The following is a 14,931-nucleotide window of genomic DNA, read 5'->3' as shown; positions in this document are numbered from 1 at the left end:
TTATAACATAAGGACATACATCGTACAAAAGAAACTGCCCCTTATTGACCTTCATCTTTCCTACTTTGTTCATCCTTTTTACTTCTTCTTTTATGTTCTTTTGTCTTCCGGTTCTTCTTTGCCCTTGATGTTCTTCCAATCCTCTTTCTTGCCCCACTTCTTTCTCTTCTCCGGTCTCCTCTTTTCATCCCTTGTAATTTCATCACCCATCTTTATTTTTGTTTGTCTCTATCCACTCCAACACCTCTCTCCTCCCTCTATCTTTCCTTTCCCTCTCATCCCTCACCTTCTTCTGTATCCTCTCTTTTCTATCTCTGTTGCGCTTAGAGTGTTTTCCATCTCCGGGGATGGTTTATCCTTTCTGACCTCCCTATCCTTCTCTTTTCTCCTTCACGTCTTTCCTTTGTCACTTCTTGTCCCCTCATTCAATGTGCTTTTCTCTTCAAGGAGCTGAGCGCTACCCACCCTGGCATCAGTTTGTTGGTTGCCACGACAACCCCCTGAGCCAAGTTATTTATAGCAGCCGATCAGCATGGCTCCCACACAATACGGGCTGTTTGGAAGTGTCTATTTTTTATATAGATTTGTGCCTGTGTGTAAACTTTCCCTTCAGAGTTATCCATATGATTGGGTTGTATACATAAAAATGCATTGGAATGACAGATTACTGTATTCTTTTGATACAAGAGGGCGCAAAAGTTATTTTAAATGTAATGTCTTTCAGATTCACTTTTTTTCGCATACATTTGTTGTCTATCCAACTATTTTGCAATGGTCCCAAGTAATCCCTTTGCCTGCATGGCCATTACATTATTAATTTCAACGTGTCTATTTTGTTTCTCTTTATACTTTTGATGTAAGTGCTGGAAGCTGCTGGAGCTTTGTTATTCCCACTCTACGATGACAGCAAGGCAGATAAAGAGGTTAATAGCAGAGGATTGTGGTGAGTCTGATAGACAAGTAAGAATCATGCCCACAAAGTTGTAGCATCCCTTTGAACCTCATGACGTCTGGTAATTAATATTACGTAACACTTCATCACAACGAGCAGATCTGAGGGGATTTATTTTCTGAGAGCAAGCTTCTGTGTTTACAGTATGTTCTCTCAAGTTAGTCCTTTATAGTTAAGTGAAATTGAATGAGGCCACTAAAAAAATCTTTCTCTATTTTTTCGAAAATTACATTACTTGGCATGTAACTTGGGTGCACTGGAAATAGGAGTACATATAAAACCTCTCATTGTCTGGTCTTTCGGCGGTGTGTACTGTACGTGTGTATTTTTGTGTGTGTGCATGTATTTGTGTGAATCATTGTATGCAAGTCTCTCAACATTGATCACAGCCAAGGCCGGTGCTTCGCGGCCAGCCTGTGAGGTTACCATGGAAACCAGTCCACCGTTTAGGAGCCGCCGAGAAACCAAACACCCTCCAATCAATAAGCTTCTTGAATAATAGGGTCGTAGACACACACTAAAACAAAACACAGACACACACACACAGCAGTCTGAGCGAGACTCTGAAGCTCCATCAATACATAGAAATTCAGCTACTCATTCAGAGGGAGTACAGTGAGGGGAAAGAGAGAGGAAGAGTCTTTTGAAACCCACTGAGGGACTTAACTGAGTGTCACAGAGAGAAGTCATGGCAGTTGGCAAACTGCTGAAGAGGGGGATCTGGAGTATGACTATCAGCTTTCCAAAATGTTGTGAGCGGAGCACTGACACTTTGAAATACAGAATACACATGTTGGATGTTGATAGTGTAAAGAGGACTTTCTACTCCTATAAATATGATAATGGGGGGAAAATTGTACAAAAAAAACATTTTCTGGTTTAATATATACAAAAACTCAGATAATTTGTGGTGGAATAAGACTTTTGTGAAGGCATCACGCTTAGTGCTGGTTGGGGTTTTCGGGAGCTCAAAAGGGAAATTGAAAACACATTTTTAAGGTTTTTAAACTCAGTGACATCAAATACATTTGAAAATATGCGTAAAACTGTGGTGTATCATCAGCCTGCAGATATCATTTTCAGCGATCTCGGAAAGGAAAAGCAGCTTCGTGTATGCTAGTTCGTTACAACCCAAATTTCCTTTAAGTGTTAGGTGACGAGCTTTAGTGGCCAAAGTAATTATGACAAGAGCAAATGAGGTGGATCAGGTGATGTAGTATAAACACAGGACTTTTTCCAGGAGATCACTGAGTCAAATCAATCAGGTTAAGTCATTTTAAATAACGTTAATGATTATGTTCCTTCCACTATAAGACGTCGACACATCCACGTCACAAACTACATTACCCGCGTAAAAAACGTACATATGTCGTGAATGTACTTATTTTAAAACCAACCGTCATTTTGTCCTCCAAACATTACCCGGTGGTTTTTCAGCCCAATAAATATTTAATCTTAGACTCTGGTATTAATTGATTTTGGCATATCACTATAGGTCAATGGGCGTGGTCATTAATAAAACAGAATCTCATTATTGTGTGACCCCTTCACCGACATGCTTTATTGCACTATCTATTGTCAGATAGGTGAAACACTGCACTGTGTTGAGTAGTCTGTGTGAAGCCTTTTTGGCAGATGAAGAGAATAGCACGCATACATTATATGAGATCACAAGTCACTCTGAAGTAGTGAAAGCTGATATCTCCCTGTGTGTGTGTGTGTGTGTGTGTGTGTGTGTGTGTGTGTGTGTGTGTGTGTGTGTGTGTGTGTGTGTGTGTGTGTGTGTGTTGGAAAGCCTTCATATGGATGTACAACACAATGAAAAGACTCGTAGATACCCTGTTTCGTGTTTGAAAGGGAAGGAATATTTAAGGATAGATGTGGATTTAAATGAAGTACCATACACTCATCTCCTGTTTAAATGGTTGGAAAGAAGTGATCAATTATCACATTATTGCCCTGCCATCATCATGTAACCACGAATAACAACTTTATACAATTTGTAAGTGCAGGAATCTACCCTGTCCATTTCATGGTCTTGGTGAGCAAAGATCTGCTGTAATGCCCTCTGCATGCCAACATTGCGGGACTGTTGTGTACTTATGGCTCAAGTGTTTGTTTGAACGACTCTCAACTGACCTCTCTCTGGCTCCATTTTCATCTGAAGACTGCAGCTGACTTGATGAATCCTTGTGGTGTTCTTTTAAACTCAATTTCACTTTTTTAGGAAAGGAAAAGAACACCCCCGATCCCGACACCATTTGGAGCTACCTTCGAAAATGAATGCACCATTAATATTTCATATATAATCCAAGTTATGCGAACCAGGAACTCAAAGTCAATGCTTTCTCTTGACTAACATCACCCTTCTCACATTCACACAGTTGAACACAAACATACCTTAGCATTGACCAAACATCTATGGTCTCTTTGCTGTCAGCAAATACACAGATGTCCTGAGCAATTAGGTATTCTTGTTTAAGAGAACCTCAGAATGTATTACCTCTACCAAAAGGTTATGGTTTTGTATTTGGTTTGTTTGTCTGTTTGTCAGCGGGATTACAGAAGAACTACAGGACAGAGGTGGCTCAAAGTAGAACTCATTCCTTCCTGGAGCAGATTCAAATCACTGGATAGATACATACATTTCTTTCAAAATTGGGAGATAAGCCATTGTTTTTTGGCAGAGTTCTTCCTCTCTCAGAGTATCCTTCTAGCTAGGATTAGAGTTTAGATTAAAAAAAAATCTGGGTATTTATACCCAACACTCTAGTGCTTGACCCAATGTCTTCCCAAGGCTACCACTTTGTTAGGCACTAGTACAACACCCCAAATTCACCAAATGTATCCACCACATCCTTAGACTGCTTCATTGCAACAATTAAATATAGCGTGTGCTGACTCCTCTTTTCTTGATTTTACAGAAACATCAGTTTTTCTGCTCAGTTTGATTAATGTGACTGAAGGCCACATAGAGAGACGAGGGGAGGAGTGAAAGAACTGGGTTGAAAAAGCTAAGGATTGGAAGTGGGGGAGCCTTAGTACAGAGTGTAATGTAGCGTGCTCCCTGAATCTAGATCACTGAACACACAAGTGTTTCTTTAGTAATTTCTTGTAGCAGAGATGGGCACCCTGGTTTCACTTCACTGTGTCTGTCCCAGTTCTAGCAACAGTGCATTCACACTGCAAAGCCACGACTGGCCAGGTCACAGAGGTTTGACTGCAGATCTAGACTTTAGTACAATATATGTTACGCAATAAGGCAGAGCAACTACTCGATAGTGTAAAGGGGCGAGACGGTGATAGCATTTGGCTATTTCCACTAGGAATGAGCCTGAAATCCTCGACAAATCCTAAGTAAAATCATCCAAATTGATTGTATCCTGTTAACCTGTTTGTGATGTGGCTTGATCAAGAACATATTACACGTTGGACCGAATTGACCTTGTCGTTTGAACTCTCAGAGTGACCTTCTGGTATTGGTTTGTTTTTTTCAATTATAATTTGTATTGCTTTGTAATCCCATTTCATCACAGTCCTTAAATGTTTCGTTAAACCAAGGTGCTGGATATATAACGTGTATTACTATCCTGTAAGAGCCTCATACTTGTCCAACAAACATTATTATGGAAAACACGATCAAAATATTTGAAACTAAAATATGTATGTACGCAAATAATAATGTCATATTTGAATGCAGTAGTTTGGTTTATATTGAAACTGTGGTAAATTGCACCATTCACCTCATGAATCTTGAGAAACCCATATCCACATTACATAGACTTCGACAGAGAAACCAATCCGCCTGTTTAACTGTGAACGAGTGAAGCCCCATGAATATGAAGCAGGATTGAGAATGGCACAAAGTATCCTCTGCGGGATAAGGAGAGGAGAGTTCCTATAGGACCAGGAGGTCTATAGGGCAGGCTGCCTGGGAATATGCGGACGAGACAGCCGACTTGCTTGTAACACAAGGTCCCTACACAGAATTAAGCACGCTCCACTGGACCCGAGTACGAGTCTTGTCCCCGCCCCCCTTCGACAACCCACAGCATCCATCCTCATGCGCTCACACGCTGCGTGATCCCCATCACAAACCGAGAGCGGCGGCTTTGCTGAGCCGATGGAGTAGTAGTAGTAGTGGGAGTGCTCGCAGCTTCATTTGGCCTCTATTCTCCTCCTTTTTTTCTTCAATGGATTCGCCTTTTCTCTGGAATATTGCTTCAACCCACCGCGGTAAGTGTGCGTGGTGTCTGCAGATGCAATGGGGGGAGAAATACGAGGAAACGCTATTGTCTGTTGCTGAGGCAAGTTCGGACCTTAATCAAGTCACAACGCGGGGGTCTCGTTAAATAAAACAAATCAGTGCTCACTCGAAACACGGGTTTGTGAACGCACCATCAGTGGGAAATAGGTGTAAAATAGTGTTTTAATGATTGTAAAGAATCGATATCGGTATTTTGCACAGACACCTGTCTCTACCAGCAACAGTGACCGCCCTCGAGGGCTTATTTACGCCCCTACAAATATGCATTTTGCCCAAATTGTGTGTTCCAGTGCTGTGAATCTCTGCTTTTATTGCAGTAAAACAAACATTCGTGCAAATGTTTCGCCTTCGTTGCCGAGCAAAATGTGTCTCCAAGACCAGCGTGAAAAATTCGGCCCCATCTCCCCGCCCCCCAACATCTCAGCTAGGGAGGCTATTCCTCCCCAACCAGCCCCCCTTAGACATGGCACGGTGCAATGGTTGCTTTTCATATCACTGAAAGAATGTAATCCTATGCTTGTTAAGATGCCTTTGTGGACGATATAGGGTGATTAATTTAGGGCAGCATTGATTGATTATCCTATCAGATTCAGAAACGTGAGGATCTGCAGGATTGGCTTTAGTTGGAGTAAGACAACTGAGTGGCACCTGCTCTTTTATTATTGCTATTATACCAGCTAGACATGAATACAATCCTATATCTCATGTAAAGGAAGGATTAACTTGGTCCCCTCCCTCCTCATTATAAAGCTGAAATTTGCACATAAGGAAAAAATGCATGAGGGGTATAAATCACTGTTAGTTGTGCATTCAGTTTGTGAACGTGTTTAAACAGTACAGTTTAAATCTTGGATGAATAGCAACACAATTATTTGCAGATTTTCAGTTGCCATGCATTGCAGATGAGCCAAGTTATTCAGCATGCCAGTGACCAAACATTTTCGGGACTCTCAGTGTAGCAGAAGTCATGTTGCCCTTAGCTATAGTTTTACCATTGCTACTTATTTTAATTCACTTTTTCTATTTTTACTGAATAATATTTACTTTATGGATCTTCCATCATTATTAAATCCTCATCATGCCCCTTGGCCGAGCACTGCAAGTAAGATAGTATCAACCACCCAGAGGCACATACAGTATATTTCCACCAGCTATTTGTACCTGTGAATTTGTGCATTCTGCTGCGTGTGTGTGTTTATATCTGACAGGTGTATTCATGCTGGTCCCTGTAGTGTAGCAGCAAATAGTATTATTCAGCAGACAGATGGCAGGTGGCTGGGCATCAGGTGAGACTTTTTCTTGGCTGTCAGGAGGGCCCGCCTGATTGCAAGAAACCTCTTGGCATGCACCCACTATACCATCTACATAGTGGCACAAGTGTGCATTCATACAGTTTGTGTGTGGTGTTGAGTATGCAAATGAATCCTGCGTGCAAGTGAAGGCACACAAGTGCATGTGCAAAAAGGTCCCATTCTATATTACTCATACAGAAGGCCTTGTTTTGCTGTAGGCTGTGTATGTATGTGTGTGTGTGTGTGTGTGTGTGTGTGTGTGTGTGTGTGTGTGTGTGTGTGTGTGTGTGTGTGTGTGTGTGTGTGTGTGTGTGTGTGTGTGTGTGTGTGTGTGTGTGTGTGTGTGTGTGTGTGTGTGTCTATCCTTAAAAGGTTATGTCACTTTTGACCAATCATAGGCTGAGGTCACAGTGACATCATCATGGCTGGCAATGATACACCGTGGTGATGTTAGTCTGTGACGTCATGAGCACCATCAATACTTCAGATGTGAGGTCTCACTTTGGAACACCAACACTCATTTAACTCCTTGATTTTATTTTTATTAAGTGATCCAATTGTCATTATTGTGATGTCCCAATTTTAGCAACTGATTTTGATTTAATTTTTGTATTTTTCAAAGAATTTTGCCAGTTTTAGTGAGATTATTGACATCTGATTAAATAATAAATATTTGATTCAGTTTTTAGATAGATAGATAGATAGATAGATAGATAGATAGATAGATAGATGGATCTGACTTTTATTGATCCCAATTTGGGAAATTCTTTTGTTCCAGCAGCGTTAGAAACATAGAGACAATACAAAATATACACAATAAGAAATAGTAAAATATAAGGATAAACAAAAAATTATTTACAAATCTAAAGAAAAAGAACGGGAAGTAAGAATGATATATACATAGAATGATTAAACGGGATTAATAATAATTTAAATGAATGTGGATGTGAATGTCCAGTGAGGTGTAAGTCCAGTGAAGCTATGAAGCCGAGAGTTCTCTGCCAGCCAGAGGAGATTCATTAAAAAGAGTTATTGCCGTGGGCAGGAATGTTTTCCTGTGTCTGTCCTTGTTGTAGCAGAGCTGTATTAGCCTGTTAGAGAAGGAGCTCCGTTGACTGACCAGCTGCAGGTGGAGAGGATGGGTGGTGTTATCCAGGATAGACAGCAGCCTGTTGAGTGTCCTCCTCTCCACCACAGCTTCAAAATTGTCCAGTTTGATGCCGATGACAGACCCAGCTTTCCTGATCAGTTTATTGATCCTGCTGGTGTCACCGGCTCTGATGCTGCTCCCCCAGCAGACCGCAGCAAAGAAGAGTGCACTGGCCACAACAGACTGGTAGAAGATCTCCAGCATCTTGCTGTACACGTTGAAGGATCTCAGTTTCCTCAGGAAATAGAGTCTGCTCATCATCTTGTACATTTTGCCCTCAGAATGGACCTCAGTTTGTACCCTGTTGGCAATACTCGGCTAACTTGGTTGTTTAACAACACAATACTGTTTTAGGCTAATGTCCAGTGTAATTTTGAACTACACCTGTATTTTATTTGGCTACAGTACTGTTCTGTATCACAGTGTATCTGAAATGATACGCTGTACAGTAATTTATTTTGTACTGTCATTCGAAAAAGGTTTGAAACTGTCAAAAGCAAATATACAAACATCTGTTATAATTATATTCCAATAAAGTTAAAATTATACCGGATCATAGTTTATCACTATTTGATTTCCACTGTATTGGAATTCTTCACTACACCACATTTAGTCCCACATGTCCAGCTGGAAGCATACATCTGCAAACACGCTTGTCTTATCGTCTCAAATCACCAAGTAAAGGACACTGAGATGATTGCTTGTGACAGAGTAGAGCATCCCGTGACATTTGTTGAAATGAAATTCAGCAGTAGTGTATGATCACCTCTTCACACATCACACGTGACAAATCAGAACATACAAATGCACATCTCTTCTGGCTTTTTACCAAAAAATGTTTCAGCTATTGCTTCCTGCATCTTGGAGCATGCAAAGCTGGAATATTGCTCTTAACACGAGGCTGGTAACAAATCAAAATAATGACAGGGAGACACCAGCAGATGCTTTATGTTCTTAAAAAACCATCAGGCGGCCATATAGATGTGAGTCTGCAGGAAGCACTGACCTCTGATCTCACGTCTGATATCTAACTCCTCCTCCACTCCCACACGAGAGACTGGCTATTGATCACATGCACACACACATACACACATAACCCTTTCCACACTCCATAGATAGCAGGTATTTGATTACCACAAGATGTGGGGGCACTGTTATTAGAGCATTGGGGGTTTCCTGATTGGGCCATATATCTGTCGCTAGAGTGTCTCTGGGGAATGCTTAGCCCTAAGGTGAGATAAGGACTGCCTCCGGAGACCGAGGGTCCTTGCCTTTATCTAGAAGGAGGCTGATACAGGTGATAAGGTCTGAGAGGGGCATCTCATGAATATTTTTGCTTGGGTTTGCCATAAGCAATACAATACAGTAGCAGCTAATGTGGCTCAACATCTATATCAACAAGGATGCTTGATTCATTTGAGGGGAGAGTGGCGTGTTGTTGGCGCCAGTTCACAAATAAACTCAGTATGTGTAGCCTGCCAGAATGCAGTGTGAGCTTCTCAGCCCAGGCTTGTGTATGTAATTAGTTTGAATGGGAGCTAATGGAGAAATACTTACAGCCAAATGTTGCTGCTGGCTGAGAGCCCTGGTTTTGCTTGTTGTATATACATGGTATTAAGGAGTCAGTTGAGATTGGTAATTTTAGTTATTTGGGTGAAGTAAACAACTACAGTTTGATGAAGAGTAATATGATTAGTTGTTGTTTTTAGTGTCATTCAATGAATCTTCGCCCTCTTTGGCAGACGTTGAATATGAATTCACAAATGATTGGATTTGAAGTGAACATCATAACTCTTGCGGGACCTCCTCCACATCTATCATACTGACAAGCAGAATTAAGTCATTTGCCTTCTTGTGATCGAACCTAAAGCAGGTTTTGTATCACAATTGTATTTGTGTAATATCAAAGATTGTATACAATGTTGATGTAAAGACGACTACATTAGAAGCACATTCATTATGAAGTGAGGTAAAGAAGCTTCTCTGTGAGTCTTTGAATTTGAGCTAAACATTTGCGTACCCCCTGAGGTTTTGTGAGTAGAGAGATAAACAGAGTGATGCTGTCAAGTTATATCAGAAAGAACCTAGTGATTTCTGATATTGGCAACGGGTCCAAGTTATCACAAACACACGGTCAGAAAGATTTCCCAATACCAAACAGTTGGTATGCATGTCTCAAGAACTGATATTTTGGTACCAAAGCAACATTAAATTCCATGAGAACCTGACCCTACTTGTTGTCTTACAGTGCTGCAGATACCATGTCCCAGTAGAGTTGCAGTTGAATGTGTTCTAGCTATAATATCATGTACAAGGTTTCTAAATTTGGTCTCTGGTTTTTGGTATGAATTTGAAAAAGAGTGTGTCACAATACTATAACATAGATATGAGAGAGGGAATTAGCACCTGTTCAACTTCCTTTTAGGGCAAATGAACACTGATTAACAATAGTGGACCAGGTATACAGTTCAACATTGTCTAGACTGTCATCATCAAATACAGTAAGACAAAACCAAATGGAAGATTCAGCATTCCTTTTTTTGTGCTGTACATTTATGTAGAAGTACTGTTTAGCAGGATGTTTAATGCCTATATTTTCTATGCAATCTGCTCAACAATTAGGCTTTTGTATCTTCTTTAAGCAAGTGATAAGAGGTTAAGAGCATTTCTATGTACCCGTATTCAGCATTTTACAAAAGCTTTAGCTCAAACACATACAGTCGTAGGTTAATAATCGAAAGGAGGATGATTAAGAGCCCAATACAATGATAATGTAGAAATATATAGATATCCTGGATTGGAAAGACTTCTTTATCTGCAGCTGAGTCAGGAGGAGGAGGCTTCTGTGAGAGTTCTGATTAATATTGAGCAAAAAAAAATAGAAGAACACCCCGAGATCAAGAGCTTTTTTGATCTAAATATAGACTGAAATCTCGAGACAGCATGACAATTGACCAAAAAAAAAGTTTAACAGCATCATTCAGCAGTGAATACACACACACACACACACACACACACACACACACACACACACACACACACACACACACACACACACACACACACACACACACGCACACACGTACAGAAGCCTTGGGGGACTTGTGGAAGAGCATTTTCTCAGTTTAAGAATTTACATTCATACATATGCAAATGCACCTGAAGCATTTGCAGTTGTTTACTAATGACATTTGTTGGGATGCAAAGCAAAAAGCAACCATCCCTGAAGGCTGAACGAGAGCCGTCTATTTAGAAGTGAATATATAGAATTGAATCTAGAATAGATCAAATATTATAAATTACAATTCAGCCTTAAACCTATGTATGAACAATCAATAATAAGTCAATAAAAGTTGGTGAAACATGAAGTTGAACAGAAAAGATTCATTAAGGTTTCACCGCACGTATACAATCGCAGAATATTTAATCGTGATAATGTAGTAGGTGATAATGAAATTTGACAGTTTTCTTTGGTAAGTGTGAGAGAAGAGAGCAGACAAGGGTGTGACGCTGAGGCAAGAATTATCAACGCAGAAGTGTTGAGCTGTAATTAGCTTCAGAGACAAATATCACTTTGCTAAATCAGGAAAAAAGAGGGTGAAACTCAGGCCAGCAGCTGAGGCAAACACTTATGTGATATGTGGAAGAACTGAAATGTGTTTGAAGACTTTTGAGACTGTACTTGCCACTGCTTAGAAAAAAAGAAACTAAATATCTCCTCAGCTCTTTTCTGCTGCTTCCTCATGTCTTGCTTCTCACGCACTGTCTCTGGGGGAATGTTTTTTATTCCTTCTTAGTTTGAGAAGTTTTGTTTCTTTTCTAAAAGGACATTCCTGATCCTTTTCTGTTAAACTCATTCTGTTTCTGATCTCGTCTTACTTGCCTCCCTGTTTGACTTTCTTGTGTCCTCTATTGTAGGTCGTTGCCTGCCGCTGTGTGGATTTGCCAGCTAAGCTTTTTGTCAGGAAGAAAAAAGAGCATATCAAGTGATGCTAAACTTCATTCTGATTTGCAGTTTTTCAATATTATCTGACTAAACAACCACTTAACATTCATCAAAAGTCACACAAAAGTCTCTTACATACAAAAGTGGCTTTGGATAATTTAAAAAGTGTAAACGGCCCACTTAGCATTGCTTTCCCTTACATTGGGGAAGCAGAAACAAAGATGATTATCCAAAATGTTTGTGCCTACATAACCCACAATGCAGCACAGTTTAGTGCTTTTAAAAAGCTCTCCAATACTACATCAGTGAGTCTCCATTTAAATGCGAGCAGATTGCGAGATTTTTTTCTCTGCTACTTAATCCCTCCCCAGCTTTGCACCCCCAAACACTGGCAATTAATTGTGTTAGTTGGAATACACAACCAATTGGAGGGCTTGAACCTGGTCTGTACCATCTGTGTGTCCAAACAAGTTAATCAGATTTGATTGCTAAAGCTGACAATGCTGGATATATTCAGTAAGGTTGAAGCTCAGTATCTGGTGAACATGTATTAAAAGTGAGGGTGGGGTTCTGTAGAGATTTTTTAATTCTAATTTAGTTTGCAAAGTCAGAAATAAATATAAGTATAAACATCATCAGTTTGAAAATGTAAGAAACAGTACAGGTCTTTATAATTCATATACTTCCCTGTTTATAACTTTCCATGTGTTCCTGGTAGGTGTGATATGTGGAGGAGTCAAGAGCTGTGGTTGTTTGCAACCAAAGAAAACACATTTGAAGGCATTGACTGTAATTGCTGAAAACTACAGAATGAAAGGATGTCCCAGTAGAGGTAGCAAGAGTTCTTCTCCCCTAAAATGAACCAACTTCTTCGAGAAATTGTACTCCTAGAGTAACTGCTGTTTGTCTTTTTCATGTGTTTTCTGTATCTGACTATCCAATTCTTTTTGTTGTATCACTCAAAGTCCTTGTACGGTCTGATGTTGGGCTCTAGAGAGAGATGGGAGAGGAAAGATAATGTTATTTTACACTCCAGTATGTGCATGATGGGTGATTCATCGCTGCCTCATGGAGTTTGGAATAACATTTTTCATTGCCCAAATGTACTGAATGTGCTTAGTCAGAAGTTGCACTGATTTGTCAACAAATGCTTTGTGAGAACCCATTATTAATGCTTTCTACAGAACATATTCCCTACTTGTAGGAAAGTCAAAAGGGAAGTATTAAAACGGACTATTTATAGCTACAAAGATGCTCAGCTGGCGAGGGTAGAGCAGCCATGGGACAGCTCTGTATCTGAGGGAAAGAGCGTGCGGAATTCAAATTCTAAGGGTATGCACCTTGTAGGTTATAAACCCTTTCTTCAGTTGGAATTTCTAAAGGAAGCCTTGTGGAAAAATGGGGATTTATGGTTTATGAGGATTGTATAATACATGGGAACAAATATCCCTCTTGGTGACAGTGGGAGCAATTTCAGCATCCAAAAACTTTGTCTTTTGTCATGTTGAAAGGCACAGTGTGGTGTATGTTTGGACAGACTTGCATGCTGAGTTGGCGCACAGTAAAGTAAGCTTTTAGTTTTCTATCCCAAAAAGAAAACTCCAAGACAGACTCAAAATACCCTCAATCTAACAAGTTCATCATGATTATGATCTCCTCTACAACCCATGTAAATAAAAAAGGGTTATGCTATGATAAACTTTTGTAATTGTATACATCCAATGGTTAACCCTGAAGTGATTTGATCATATTTTTATAAAGATTACCAAAAATAATTTCAGATTCTGGGAAATATCCTCAACTGCTTTCCTTAGACATCTTCTCTCAAGTTTTACTTCAAATATAAGGATACAGCCAGCTAGTTAGCTTAGCATTAGGACTCTAAGCGGGTGGAAACAGCAAGCCAAGGGTAACCAAATCAATAGGTTGCTTATGGTTTAAGCTAGGTGGTAGCGATTCAACAGAGAATTGTATCTTCTCTTCTCAGAATATAATCGGGGAAACTGTTTCAAATGCTGGAACAAATGACCATTTTTCACGTTCAGCCATGGTTCTTGTTTAATTTTGGTGTTGTAGCCCTGCAACGCTTAAAGGTCTTATAATTCTCACCTCGAAGTTGTCGGGAAATATGGGTATTTGTTTCTTTTCTAGGGTATTACGTTGTGTTCCCAACATTTTTGCAAGGTCATATATTTTCAGTACGCTGCAATTTAAAATATATATTGGTATTTTGTCAAGTTTCATGAACCCGTCCTCGGTTTACAGCTTAAGAATCTTATATCCAACCAGCACCTAAATACTGGCATTTGTAAGACTCTTGCTCAGTACAGGAGAGAAGGGCAAACGGTCAGTCATAATAACTGGAGGTAATATCTCCCCAGCACTATCACCAAGTCTGTCATCCTGACAGTTGAGTCACATTCAGACAGTAGGCCAGAACAACGCGGCTGGAGAAAAGGAGATGGTCAATCAGATGATATTTGCGGGCTTAATATATAGTCAGCTCCTGCCGCCTCTGAGAGGAGAGCGGTCGCGTCTAGACAAAGTCATCACAGGCTGGCTGAGCGGAAAGGAGACACTGATGAATCCTGACAAGTCCTGCAGGCTGCTCTTTGATGAGGAAATCGCCTGCGGAAAGACGTTCCGATCACCTTTCATCCGATTGTAATTAGCCGGCCCTCGGAATTGGAAGTAAAACGCTCCTTGGTTTATGATCTTTGAAGCATCTTCTGAAGCTGTGCTGTCTCAAGGCGAGAAAAAGGGAGGAATTATGTTACTCCGACAAGATCCAATTGTTCAGCGCTGTGACCACTCAGAGCTGCGAGGCTGTTCTTGTGAGTGCGAAATGGGCGATTGCAGTGTAAACTCTTTGACATCTAGTGCGGCCCCATTACATCTTTCTGTTTTGAATCATCTGTCGCAGAGCCCCCTAGTCAAATCAACAAGCTCACAGTCCAACTGTCAAATTGCCATTTGACTTGTCCCCTCTGCAGCATTGCCCACAGAGCAGGCAACAGAAAAGCCTAGACCGCACAGTTTCAACAGAAGTCTCTAAAGATTTAGGGCTTCACTTTGAACATCAACAAGATGCTACTTGCCAATCATTTTAAGCAAATAACAAGTTCTCCTACTATCCAGGCAGCCATTATCTTAAATTGACCAGTAATTCTTATTTTCATAATCACTGTATTTTCTCATTGAATTGTAATAGACCTATTTGGTTGTACGCTCATTAACCAGTAGTTTGGTTCAATCTGTCCATTCCAAAAACATATTTGGTGGCCTATATTCTGTGTGATGTTTTTACTCGTATCACCAATGAAA

The 14,931-nt window shown here is 40.3% G+C and overlaps 1 protein-coding gene across 3 annotated transcripts in view; it reads left to right on the top strand.

Moving 5' to 3' along the window:
* The window catches only part of plppr1 (phospholipid phosphatase related 1), a 63,109-nt gene that overhangs the window by 15,624 nt on the left and 32,554 nt on the right, over window positions 1-14,931 (top strand). For 2 of the 3 annotated variants that reach the window (XM_063889505.1, XM_063889507.1), the window contains exon 1: window positions 4,990-5,188. The exons of the other annotated variant lie outside the window; for it this stretch is intronic. The gene's annotated coding sequence lies outside the window, so the exon portion shown is untranslated. Of the gene's footprint in view, window positions 1-4,989; window positions 5,189-14,931 lie in introns of those variants that run through there. 3 annotated transcript variants of the gene reach the window in all.

Source organism: Eleginops maclovinus, chromosome 8 (assembly GCF_036324505.1).
Source record: "Eleginops maclovinus isolate JMC-PN-2008 ecotype Puerto Natales chromosome 8, JC_Emac_rtc_rv5, whole genome shotgun sequence".
Classification (NCBI taxonomy): Eukaryota; Metazoa; Chordata; class Actinopteri; order Perciformes; family Eleginopidae; genus Eleginops; species Eleginops maclovinus.
Note: the sequence above shows the minus strand (reverse complement) of the source record. Positions and strands in the feature narration are given on the sequence as shown.